Genomic DNA, 12270 nt, shown 5'->3' with positions numbered 1-12270 from the left:
CATGGCTGATCTGTTGTGGCTCAGTTCCACATTCCCGCCCTCTCCCCATAACCCTTAATCCCCTCGCTTATCAAAAACCCATCAACCCGTGTCTTAAAAATATTTAGCGAGGTAGCCTCCACCACTTCAACAGGCAGAGAATTCCAGAGATTCACCACCCTTTGAGTGAAGAAGTTCTTCCTCAACTCCGTTCTAAACCGCCCCCCCCTTTATCTTGAGGCTGTGCCCCCTAGTCCTACTGTCCTTTCTGAGCGGGAAGAATCTCTCCACCTCTATCCTATCCATCCCATTCATCATCTTATATGTCTCAATGAGATCTCCCCTCATTCTTCTAAACTCTAATGAGTACAAGCCTAGTTTATTCAGCCTCTCCTCATAGCTCAACCCCCTCAACTCCGGCATCAGCCTAGTAAACCTCCTCTGCACTCCCTCCAAGGCCAAAATATCCTTGCAAGGATGCTTTCTATTGTGCATCCATAAAAATTAGTGAGCGGACATGCCAAATTTCCTTCGCCTCCTGAGACCATAGAGGCATTGGTGAGCTTTCTTAACTATCTCATCGGCATGGAGGGATCAAGACAGGCTGTTGGTGATCTGGACACCTAAAAACTTATCAACCACTTCATCACCATTGATATAGACAGGGGCATTTCCTCCACTATGCTTTCTGAAGTCGATGACTGTCTTCATTTTATTGGCATTGAGGGAGAGATTATTGTCACTGCACCAGATTCTCTCTCTTTCCTGTACTTCGTCTCATCATATTTGAGATCTGACCCACCACTGTGGTGTCATCAGCAAATTGAAAATTGAGTTGGAGGGGAATTTGGCCATACAGTCACAGCTGTATAAGGAGTATAGTGAAAGGCTGAGGACACGGCCTTGTGGGAAACTGGTGTTCAGGATGATCGTGGAGAAGGTGTTTTTGCCTTCTTTATTGATTGTGGTTTGTGGTTAGAAAGTCTAGGATTCAGCCACAGAGGGAGGAACCTTAAGCCATGGAGTTTGGAGATAAATTTTGTAGGAATGATGGTGTTGAAGGCTGACCTGTAGTTAATAAATAGGAGTGTGACACAAGTGTCTTTGTTATCCAAGTTTCCAGGGTTGAGTGTAGAGCCAGGGAGCTGGCTTCTAATTCATGCAGTAAGCAGCACTGTGTGGAATGACATCTAAAGTCCCAATAGTGCATTCCACAGCCTCAGAACACTATAAGCTGGTGTCTTCATAGAATCCCTACAGTGCAAAAGGAAGCCATCTGGCCCATTGAGTCTGCACTAACTCTTAACCAGGCTTATCCCATAATCCCACATATTTCCTAGCCAGGCCAATATTTTGCCATCAATTTCATGATCTTCCACTTCTGCTAGCAATCTCTAATGTGGGGCTTTATCAAATGCCTCCTTAGAAGACCTTAAAAGTAATCTCTATGGACATTCCCATACCCAGAAATCTAGTCAACTCTTCAATCAGATTCATCAAGCATGACTTACTCCTAAAAAATCAATGTTGACTCTCTGATCAACTGTAAGTTTTCAAGGTGTTCAGTCACACTCTGCTAAGTAAATGCCAGTTTTCAAACAGTAGATGTTGGTCTACAATAACCTTGATTCCTTCTCTAAATCCTCTAAAATAACATGCAATTTTCCAATGTAAAAGAATAATTTTTGAGCCAAGAGAACTTTGGAGGATTATAGTTGGAGCATTTGTAATTTTATTAACTTTTTTCTATTCATTCACAAGATGTGGGTATCGCTGGCTAGGCCAGCATTTGGTGCCCATCCCTAATTGCTTCTGAAAAGGTGGTGGTGAGTCAACGTTTTGAACTGCTGCAGTCCATGTAGTATAGATGATTGTACTTGATAAGATGGTGCCGAGCCACTGTATTGAAATGCAGTCTTGTGTAGACATATCCACAGTGCTGCGAGAAAGGGAGTTCCAGGATTTTGACCTAATGACTGTGAAGGAATAATGATATAGTTCCAAGTCAGGGCAGTATGTGGCTTGGAAGGGAATTTGCAGCTGGTGAATTTCCCAAGCATCTGCTTCCCTTGTCCTTCTAGGTGGTAGAGACCACAGATTTGGAAGATGCTTTTGAAGGAGCTTTGGTGAATTGCTGCAGTGTATCTAATTCCTTTAAAGCAGTGAAATATAAACCATAAGATATAGGAGCAGAATTAGGCCATTCAGCCCATCAAGTCTGATCTGCCATTCAATCATGCCTGATGTTTTTCTCATCCCCATTCTACTGCCTTTTCCCCATAACCCCTGATCCTCTTATTAATCAAGAACCTATCTATCCATCTGGTCCTGGGGATTTATCACATTTTAGAGCCATTATTTTCTTTATTGATGTTTATTTTGGTGAGTCCTGACCCCTGATTCAGTATTAATTTGCTTGAAATGCTGACAAGATTATCATAGCCAGGTAATGTGACAATGAATGGATTGGATCAAAGCACAACAGTCCTGTAACATGTTGCCCCTTGGCAAAATCATTTGAGGACCTAGAGTGCATGACCAGTGCAAAATCTAGTCATAGATTCATCATCTAGAGATATTTCATCCTTGTCCACTTTGAAAAGCAAAGGTTTATTTCAAAAAGCTTTTTGGATAAGACTATGCAGCAATGCTTAGTGTGCACCTTATTTCATTTGCGTGTTTGACTTGAAAATACTACATTTTAGAGAATGGAAAAAATATATATTTTAATGCATAAAGAGCAATTACCAGAGAGCTCACCTCAGGGGCAAGAAGATGTGATTATGTGTCTGAGCAGATCACTCATTGTGGAATCCAATGATGTACATTTGATTTATTCATTCATAGGAGTTGGATGTCACTGGAAATGCCAGCATTTATTACCCATTCCTATTGCAACTGAGTGGCTTGCTAGGCATTTCAGAGGACAGTTAAGGGTCAACCATATCTCTGCAGGTCTAGAGTCACATGTAGACCAGACCAGGTAATGGAAGCAGATTTTCTTCCTTTAAGGACATTAATGAACTAGATGAGACTTTGTGACGATCTAGTAGGTTAGAGGAGACCATTACTGATATGAGCTGTTTATTCCAAATGTATTTATTTAACTGAATTTAAATATCCTAAATACTGTGGCAGGGTTTTATCTTATTTCTGGTATTATTAACATCTCTAACGTGCTCCAAAAGTACAAGATGACCAATTATAGAAAATGAAAATAATCTAGGCAGCCACCTTCTGCTCAAAATCTTAAAAGCCTTTTGATAATTACTACAAAGAAGAGCCAGTTTAATTAAAATCATTAACTGTTCATTTTGAGTCTACAAATTACTTGACAGATGAATGATGAACACATTTGTCCAGTACTTCGAGAGAGGTGTAAATCAATTTAAAATTATTGATTTACTGGCTCCTTTGACATAGATTGTAGAATATTATATCAATAATAGAGATTATTTGAGGCTAAAAGTGTATTTGTAAAATAGAAAGTGAGTATTTTATTCTCTTAATAGATCATCATCATGCAGATAACTCACCTTATAATTTTTGTTTCAGTATATTGGGGTGCATTGCCCCCCATTAAGTATATACTTGTACGTGCAGAGTCAAAAATACTAGAGGATACACCAAACAAAATAGTCAAAAATAACATTTTCTTCAGGAAGTATGTCCCTAGAAAATGAATACCCTAAACAGTTACCAATAAATCCATTTTTGGAATTCTCATTAAACTACTGTTGTTAGTGGGATGTGGATAAGAAATTGATTAAGGATAGAAAACAATGGTAATGACTGGAGGATTAACATTAAAGTGGACAGATGTTCTGGCTGGGATGTCCAGGGTTCAGGTTATTTATTTTGTTAGTGTCACAAGTAGGCTTACATTAACACTGCAATGAGTGTTGGTACCACAGTCCCTTCTGATTGACAGCAATGATTCACAAATTCAGTGCAAACCAGTCAGCTTTGGCGGGGGTGGCGGGGGGAGGAGAGAGAATGGAATTGAAGAAAGCTGATCACTAAAATGAGTTTAGACTAATGACACGAGTAGCTCTCTCCACAGATGCTGCCAGACCTGCTGAGATTATCCAACATTCTTTGCTTTTATATTATGTGAGTAGCTGCCCAAAGCACTTTTAGGGAAAGATTGGAGAAACATGGTATTTTAAACCAGGGGGAGTGATGATTATATAGTTTTATATCAAATAGTTAAAATGAGTAGATACAATTAACCCAGAATAGAATTTTAAATTAAACTTCAGAAACAGCACAATGGGAACGTGGGTTAGAGCTAGTGATAGGTAACTTTATAATTACTATGGGGTTCTTCCGTTGCTTGATAAAATGCTGGAGACAAAATCCCTGGAATCAGTTCAGAAAGGATGAGATACCATAAGGGGAAGTGAAGTCAGAGAGGCCAGAAAGCCTTTCACATCAAAAGCATCATTGATTAATTCATTTATTATTGTCACGTGTATTGTTACACACATAACATACCGTTCATAGAGTAGATAGGGGAGAAGGAAAGGAGAAAGTGCAGAATATATTGCTGCAGTTATCGGTAGGGTGAAGAGAAAGATCAGCTTAATGTATGATAAGATCATTTAAAAGTCTGATGGCAGCAGAGAAGAAGCTTGAGTTGGTTTGTGGGTGTTTTCAGACTTTTAAAGCTATTTGCCGACGGAAGAGGGTGGAAGGCACGATAATTTTGTGAGCCTAACTCACCAGGATGAAGTTTACTTCTCGAGGTTGGATAGTGTTGTTACAAAGCCAGAGAGCCCCGCCTCAATAGTGAAACCTGACTCGAAGTTTCGCTCAGGTGGAAGGCACGGCGGTTCCAACTCCACAGGTAAGTGTGAGTAGAGTAACCTCCTTGTATTTTAAGCCATAATATGCAACTTACTTTAGTTTTGATCAGCGCCTTTCTGTGATCCTTCATGCAGACCCGATGTACGGGGCAAAAGCAAACCAGATAGAGGAAGTGTTTGGCAATGGATCGGAGATCCGCCTTGAGGTAATGCAGAGTGTTCACTAAAAACATGATGTGAACAGAATAAGAGTGATCAATTCCTGCGAGTAGATTATCCAGGAATTATCAGTATGTGGCACGTCAATAGACTATTTGGAGTACAGTTTTTTTAAAAAACGCTTAGCAACTTAAAACAGAATCATTTTGTCGTGGAGGCAAATAGTCTGAAGACTTCTTCGCTTTCATGTGTCAACCCAACCGTAAAAGCTCCAGTATACCTGGCAGGCACTGCATTATTTATGAAAGGTGCAGCAGTGCTCCGATCTGTACCAATCAACCACACTTGTCAGATTCTGTGTCACATAGGAAGATTTTTTAAAATTATGCTAATATCACCCCCGATCAAAGTTTCTATGCTGTTATCATAATCATGCAATCACAAATACAGAATCACGGCTAATCCTTCCACTGGTCAGTTGGTCAGTAACATACCTGAGGGTAATTAATCTTGCAGTGTGTAATAATCTGAAAGCACTAGGAGCTGGGGTCGGCACTGACGCACATGTCAAACAGTTCTCAAGCGGACAAACCGGTTTATAAAAGCACGTAGTATAAATGTTTCAAATATACAATGTTTAAATAATAATAGCCAATGTTTCCCAGATTGTAACCCTGGGATTCAGAGGATAACTATTTCCGTTTTGTAACACTATTTAAGTTTGATCATGACTGTTTGTTTGTCATTGACACTATTATTCTCGATAGTTTTAAAATTCTGCAGTATACATCAGCTTCTGTATAGAAACATAGAAGATAGGAGTAGGAGGAGGCAACTTGGCCCTTCGAGCTTGCAACGCCATTCATTACAATCATGGGTGATCGTCCAATTCAATAGCCTAATCCTGCTTTCTCCCCATAACCTTTTGATCCATTCATCCCAACTGCTATATCTAGCCGCTTTTTGAATGCATTCAATGTTTTGGCATCAACTACTTCCAATGGTAATGAATTCCACAGGCTCACCATTCTCTGGGTGAAGAAATGTCTCCTCATCTCCGACCTAAATGGCCTACCCTGAATCCTCAAGCTGTAACCCCAATGTTTGTGTAAAAATTGTGTAACCATTTGAATGAGGGGATAAATCCATTTAAACCAGACCATATAATTTCAGGAATTTGTGGGACATGGACACCGCTGGCTGTCCAACATTTATTGCCCATCCCTAATTGCCCTTGGAAGGCAGTTGAAAGTCAACCATATTGCTGTGGCTCTGGAGTCACATATAGGCCAGACCAGGTCAGGACGGCAGATTCCCTTCCCTAAAGGACATTAGCGGAGCAGATGGATTTTTCTGACAGTCGACAATGGTTTCATCAGTAGATTCTTAATTCCAGATATTTTTATTGAATTTAAATTCCACCATCTGTCCTGGCAGGATTCGAACACGGGTCTCCAGAATATTAGCTGGGTTTCTGGATTAATAGTTTAGCAATAATACAGCCAGGCCATCACCTCAGCGCTATTGTTTCAAAATTCTAGTAACAATTTCTGCAAGAACAAAATGTCTTCATACTTTTAATGGATTATCAAATAATCTTAAAGTCCCCTTGTAACATGGCAAAACACCATGTTCTTGTTTCTCAGTGGAAAGATGCCGTGATGTTTACTGCACATGTGCTGTATTTGAGTACAGCATCCACACCTCATTAATCCAACTCAATGTTTCATCAATGACTGTCAATGTGATGGTGATAATGCCTCATACACAGGAGAAATCAATACCACCTCATATATAATTTATGCCCAGTATTCAAGCTGGCTACATCCTGTTTCCTGAAACCAGCCTGCCATACTACAGATTAATCCCAAGGACTAGGAATCGCAATAAAATAATTAACTGTGCCTCCTAATGACTACCAACTTCATAAGTGGCACAGTGGTTAGCACTGCTGCCTCACAGTGCCAGGGACCTGGGTTCAATTCCAGGCTTGGGTCACTGTCTATGCCATGCCTGCATGTTCTCTCCATGTCTGTGTGAGTTACCTCCAGCATATTTTTCTTTTTATTCATCCAGAAGATGTCGGTGTCATTGGTGTTTATTTGCCAGCCCTATTCCCTTGTGAGAACCAGCTTTTTGATTTGTTGCAGTCCATGTGGTGCAGGTACTCCCACAGTGGTATAAAGGAGGGAGTTCCTGTATTGTGGTCCAGTGACTGTAAAGGAAAAGAACTATACCTCCAGGTCAGGATGATATGTGATTTGGAGAAGAGTTTGGAGGTGGTAATGTTCACTTGTGTCTGCTGTTTTTGTCCTCCTGGTGATAAAAGTGATTGGTTTGGGAGATGCTATCAAAGAAGCTTTGGCAGGTTGCTGCACTGTACCTTGTAGATGGTTCACTGCAGCCACATTGAGCAGGCGATGTATGCTTAAGATGGTGGGTCAGGTGCCAATCAAACAGGATATTTTTTTCTTGAATGGTGTCAAGCTTCTTGAGTGTTGTTGGAACTGCGGGGGTTGAGGGGTGGGGTGCATACCAAGATAAGTTAGCAGTCTCTGCAAGAGGTGCAAAGGTAAATATGTGACTAATACAAGACATGTCTTTGGTAAAACCTATACGTACTGTTGGATCAAAAATTAAAACTGTGCTGGTGATTTTCCTATCCCACTGCACCAGCAGACTCATGGGATCTGTACTGGGCATCCGGCCCTGAGCATGTCTCCAAGTGCCGGATATCCAGCTCCATCAGTTCCATTGGAAGTAGGTGTGGAGCTGCATTAGGCATGCAAAAATTCATTTTAATATAATTTGTATATGACTAGGTGGCCTGGGACTGAAATCTCCCCCTCCCCCCACCCACAAGGAGTATTTCACTTTGGTGGGAATGACTGTAGCTTCCCATTTGTGGGGATCTGGCGGCCAATCCACTGGAGTGAAGGGAGGGAAATCAGGCCCCCCTCCCCCACCAGTGTGTTGGGTGGTGAGGGGGCATGCCCCTGGGCATTGGCACCTTGGCAGTGCCCAAGGGGCAAAGTGCCAATGCCCAGGGAGCACTTTGGCATAGGGCAGTGCCAAGCTGGCAGGGCCTAATGGGGGCAGAGCCTGATGGGGGAGGGGCCGATCAATGGGGATGTGATGTCCTGCTGAGACTCTGTGCTTCAGGATCACAAGCAGAGACAGGTGAGCGATCAAGCTGGCCAGTGCTGACAGACTGGCGCATGCACAGTGGCTTGTTCAGCACTATGCTGCTGGCCTCTCTGGCAGGAATAGGCCCCTCCTACATAAAAATATTTACACTAGTTCTCAGAGTGTAGGGGATTCTTCTCTGAACTCTTACTGAAAAAAACCAACATGATTTACTCCAGTTTTCAAGCAAATTTGATACTTAGACATCGCCCCCGTCTGTGTACATGCAAGGCATGGTATCAATATGTGCAGGTATCTTGTGAACATCAGAGCCTGTCTCAGATGTATTCCTCTGAGGTAGTGTTCTCTCCCTGCATATGTTTGAATAAAGCGATTGTAACCTGTTCTGATTCTCCCGTGGTTTGTTCATAAGAAATCAGTGATAAAAATCCCTTTAATACTCTTGACTTGTGCATTCTAGATGGTGGAATGGCTTTGGGGTGCAGTCAGGAGGTGAATCAGTTGCTGTAGAATATCCAGCTTCTGACCCTTTCCTGTAATCTCCATATTTATGTAATTAGTCCAGTTAAGTTTCTGGTCAATAGTAACCCTCTCCATTCTACTGACGAAATTGACAATGGAAGTGCTGTTGAGTGTTAAGGGGAGGTGTTTAGACTCCCCCTTGTTAGAGATGGTCATCAACTGGCACTAGTATATTGTGCATGTTATTTTGCATCAATAACATCCTCACTTCATGCCTTTATGATGGAGAAGAGGTCACGGATGAAGTAGCTAAAGATGGTTGGGCCTAGAACACTATCCTGAGGAACTTCTGCAGCGATGTCCTGGGATGAGCTAATTGACATGTAATAACCACCATCATGTTCCATTTTGCTCGGCATGACTCTAATCAGTGACATTTTCCTTCTGATTTCTATTGCCTTTGCTTTTGCTGGACACACACTTGATCAAATGTTTGATGTCAAGGACAATCTCTCCTCTCACCTCACCTCTTGAACTCAACTATTTTGTTCATGTTTGGAGCAAAGATTAATGATGTCTGATAACGTCAGCACAGAGTTACAGAGCTGTGGCGCTTGCTGCAGTACATATCTCCCACATGGAGCAGGCATTGTCAGTCACTACTGCTGTCAATTTTTTTTTGCCTTTGGTTGCTTCCAGAGCACCACAGGCAATATAAATCAACTTGAAGTGTACTGTCAAATGCTTCGTTGAGGAATCTATAGAATCCCTACAGTGCAGAAGAAAGCCATTGGCCCATCAAGTCTGCACCAACCACAATCCCACTGCGTAACCCCATATATTTACCCCGCTGATCCCCTGACACTAGAGTCAATTTTAGCATGGCCAATCAACCTAACCCACATGTTTTTGGACTGTGGGAGGAAACCAGGCCACCGGGAGGTAATGCACGCAGACATGGGAAGAATGTGTAAACTCCACGAAGACTGACCCAAGGCCGAATTGAATCTGGAGGCCCTGGCGCTGTAAAGGAGCAGTGCTAACCACTGTGCCACCGTGCTGTTCAGCAAGGCCAACCTATTGATTGCGCTGCTCAGTGCAGAAAACAATCAAAGTGTAGGAGGATGTTGCCCTCTGAGCCCTTGAAATGATTTCTTTGTGTGCGCATGTGTGCATGTGTATGTGAAAAAGGGCTCCACTCCAATAATGTGTGGCGGCTTAATTGATGATCAACATTTGATCCATTAGGCCAGTGCCGATTGCCTAAGTAGCAACAAAAATGCTTCAATTTTAAGACTGCCACCTATGTGACAGGAAGGGCAATCTATAAGGATGGCTGTTCAGATCCCAAGCAACCCACTTCAGACATGATTAGTTGTCTGCTTATGCCAGTTATAGATGCAAGTGGAGCACAGCTACATTGAGACTAAGGTTTATTAAAGATTATTTATTAGTGTCACAAGTAGGCTTACATTAACACTGCAATGGAGTTACTGTGAAAATCCCCTAGTCACCAAACACTGGCGACTGTTCACGTACAATGAGGGAGAATTTAGTACAGTCAGCGCGTCTAACCAACACACCTTTCAGAGCGTGGGAGGAAACAGCAGCACCCAGAGGAAACCCATGCAGACACAGGGAAAACGTGTAGATGCCCACACAGACAGTGACCAAAGGCTGAAATTAAACCCAGGCCCCTGGCACTATGAGGCAGCTGTGCTAACTACTCTGCCACCATGCTGCCCTATTATCAGGACCATAGGGGAGACTGTGCACAATCTGGAGAGAGATCTCCAATTTCATCTTGCCATGATTCTTCCATGCACTTATTGCTGATTCAGTCCAACATAGAATCAAATGACAACATCTTCTGCTAGTGTAGGTTTGTTCCTACAGTTGTCAGCAAATATGGCAAACAGAAAAGTGTCTGAGATGTGGGTTTGAGGGACACAATGACACCCAAGTGGCATTGCACTGTATTTGTGAGCCAACAGACAAGCATTTTGCGTACATGTTTGTTAAATTTCTTTTATCAATTGTGTGCCAATAGTAAGTATAGTGAGCTGCAACTTTATTTACTAGTCAGAAGTAAGGTTTACATTAACGCTTCAATGAAGTTACTTTGAAATTCCCCTAGTCGCCACAATCTGGCATCTGTTTGGGTAAATGTATCTAACCAGCATGTCTTTAAGACTGTGGGAGGAAACCGGAGCACCAGGAGGAAACCCATGCAGACATGGGGAGAACGTACAAACTCCACACATACCGTGACCCAAGCTGGGAATCAAACCTGGGTTCCTGGTGCTGTGAGGCAGCAGTGCTAACCACTGTGCCGCCCTTGGAGTGCCCTGCAATTGCTTGACCATATCAGATCAGTTATCTGGGTGCCGAGTGAGATTTATTGACCTAGCTATTTCTATTACACCTTTTTGGATCACCTTGTCTTCATAGTATGCACAGATTTTTGTTGCAAAAAAACACCCTGAATCTCTTTTTGCCAGCCTTAGAATTTAGAATTGATGCCTGAAATGTCCTTTGCATCTCCCATTCAGACAAAGGGAAATATCAGAGGGCATATTTCCTCTGTTTGCATTTCATTGTAACACCCTGCCCAAAAAGAGGAGGTAAATTCTTCACTGTTGAACCAACACTGGGAAGTTGTGAGTGCAGGAACTGCCTATGCAGCAGAGCTCATCCCAAACAATTTTCTGTCATTGTGTGCCCTTGCATGGTTGACTGAAATATTGACAAGGAAATTTTAAGCTGCAGTATTAAACTAGCTAAAGATGTGACTAAGAGCAGAAAATACTTGAAATACTCAGCAGACTGGTCAGCATATGTAGAGAGAGAATTAGAGGCAATGGGCCCAATTTTACCATCATGCATGCCTGTTTTCGGGTGTGAAAACTTGGTAAAGTCGGGCGTGTGGCCGTTAACGCGATCTGCGTCCGCCCAAATGTCCACTTTACCAAGGCCCGAAAATGGCCGTGATTCGAACCATGCCCAAAGTGGGCACAACAGCGATTTAAACGCATTAATTGAATTAATAAGCTGCCCGCCCAACTTTACCAGCATTTACCCCTTTACCATCGTGTTCGCCCGTCCAGATTTAGCGCAAAACAGACATGCTCGGCAAAGGCCTGCTTTGGGCGGTCCGGCTTCTGACGAGGTAAGTTCAGAGTTTTGAATGGCTCACTAACTCAGGTTGGTGGTGGAGGGGAGGGATGCGGGTCAGATCATTCTCTGGTGAGGGCGGGGGGGAATAGGAGGGAGGAGGATGCGGGTTAGATGTATTTTTGATGGCGGGGAGGAGGGAGGTCCGTTCATTCTCTGGTGGTGGGGGGGTGCGCAGGGAATGGGAGGCTAGATCATTTTCTGGTGGTGGCAGGAGGAGGAGGCCAGATTGTTCTGAGTGGGGAGGAGGAGGAGAGAGAGATAGAGGAGGAGGGAGGCCAGATCATTGTCAGGTGGGAGGTGGGCCAGATCATTCTCTGGTGAGGCAGGGGCAGGGAGGGGAGAGGGAGGCCAGATAGATCTCTGGTGAGGGTGCAGGAGGGGTCCACTGCCACTCTGTGGGCAATCGGTGGGGGGGAAGGGGGGCTTGGGTTGCGATCAGTCTGGGTAGTGCAGGTGGAGTGGTGGATAAGGGGGACAGCTATGAAATGGGGGTGGGGCAATGTCTGTGGAGACCATCGCTCCTGGGCCGCTTTATCCA

At 43.1% G+C, this 12270-nt stretch overlaps 1 protein-coding gene across 2 annotated transcripts in view; it reads left to right on the top strand.

The window, feature by feature from the left end:
* The first annotated feature begins 4731 nt into the window (after positions 1-4731).
* The window catches only part of LOC145347637 (ferric reductase 1-like), a 54471-nt gene continuing 46932 nt past the window's right edge, over positions 4732-12270 (top strand). The window contains exon 1 of one of the 2 annotated variants that reach the window (XM_080195291.1): positions 4732-4828. The gene's annotated coding sequence lies outside the window, so the exon portion shown is untranslated. The remainder of the gene's footprint in view (positions 4829-12270) is intronic. The other variant, XM_080195290.1, reaches the window with a different exon arrangement.

Source organism: Carcharhinus amblyrhynchos, chromosome 9 (assembly GCF_965287045.1).
Source record: "Carcharhinus amblyrhynchos chromosome 9, sCarAmb.v2.hapA, whole genome shotgun sequence".
Taxonomy (NCBI): Eukaryota; Metazoa; Chordata; class Chondrichthyes; order Carcharhiniformes; family Carcharhinidae; genus Carcharhinus; species Carcharhinus amblyrhynchos.
The sequence above is the reverse complement of the archived record's forward strand: the minus strand, read 5'-3'. Positions and strand labels throughout refer to the sequence as shown.